General features: G+C 48.9%; 1 protein-coding gene across 1 annotated transcript in view; it reads left to right on the forward strand.

The window, feature by feature from the left end:
• Positions 1 to 357: 357 nt before the first annotated feature.
• Positions 358 to 1,246, forward strand: part of LOC104132160 (opsin-5-like) — a 16,500-nt gene continuing 15,611 nt past the window's right edge. Inside the window, exon 1 of the mRNA XM_009645410.2 lies at positions 358 to 627. The gene's annotated coding sequence lies outside the window, so the exon portion shown is untranslated. The remainder of the gene's footprint in view (positions 628 to 1,246) is intronic.

Below are 1,246 nucleotides of genomic sequence, written 5' to 3' on the forward strand. Positions count from 1 at the left end.
GCAGCTGCTTGGAAAACTTCATCTCATTTTGAAGTCTGATTAAATTGAGGGGAAAGGAGCATTCACAGTCTGTCTCTTCTCAGAACAGTCTGAGCAATGGAGCTTAAATCAAATTCAGCAGCAGCTCTGTATGCCCAAAGACTACGTGGCCAAGCAGTTTGATTTTAAAGGGCTGCATTATGCCAGCTGGGTAGCCCCCGATGAGACATTCTTGTCTGAAGTCCCTCCCAGAGGAGTTTCAGATTTAGTCTTGATTGAGCACAGTCACGTTTTTGAAATGCTTTTGAGTTAGAAGAAAACTCCAGCAGCTGTTTCTGTCAGAAGTAAGCGTGAATGTGTTTCGTACCTGCACTGATGCTTCTGCTGCTTGTGACTCGCCACTAAACGCTGGTGGGAAAGGCTGGTGCAAGCATCCCTCTGCCGCACCCTCACCTGAGGGGGCTCCCCAGAGAGAGGGAGGCCTTGGGGCAGGTTTCCAGCAGGCGGGCAGAACCAGAACAGGTCTGTGAATTGGCAAGGCAGACGGTGTAACCACACACCGTCCTGTTTCAACAGGGGTAGAGACTGTGAGCACCTCCCAGGCCAGGTGCGAAGAGGTCCCAGCATCCCCCTCCCAGAGGAGCTCAAGTAAGTGCACCACCAGTGCGTCATCCAGGGGAAGGCTTTACATGTCCCCAGTGAAAGCAGCAGGGGAAAGTCTGAGAGTGTTGCAGTAGTTTTTGAACTGATCCTAGCTTCACTTGCCTGTGCGCTGCACAGAGCTCGGGTAAGTTTACAGGATCCAGTTTATGATTTACTTTCAGACACAAAAATGATAGCTCTCTGTATTTCTGTAACACTGATTTATTGTCTGTGTGTCAATGACATCAGGATATCTATCAGTGCAAGGGATGCATTTTTATAATTTTCTGTATCACAATGAGAGTTGTGGGCTCTACAGATAGCTCAAGAACACCCATAAAAATAAGGTCTGTCGTGATTTAACCCCAGCCAGCAACTGAGCCCCACACAGCCGCTTGGTCCCCCCCTGGTGGGATAGAGGAGAGAATCAGAAGGCTAAAAGTGAGAAAACACGTGGGTTGAGATAAAGACAGTTTAACAGAGAAAGCAAAAGCCATGCACACACGCAAAGCAAAACAAGGAGTTCACTCACTGCTTCACATGGGCAGGCAGGTGTTCAGCCACCTCCAGGAAAGCAGGGCTCCATCACGCATAACAGTTACTTGGGAAGACAAACACCATCACC

Source organism: Egretta garzetta, unplaced genomic scaffold (genome assembly GCF_000687185.1).
Source record: "Egretta garzetta isolate BGI_Z169 unplaced genomic scaffold, ASM68718v1 scaffold188, whole genome shotgun sequence".
Lineage (NCBI taxonomy): Eukaryota > Metazoa > Chordata > Aves > Pelecaniformes > Ardeidae > Egretta > Egretta garzetta.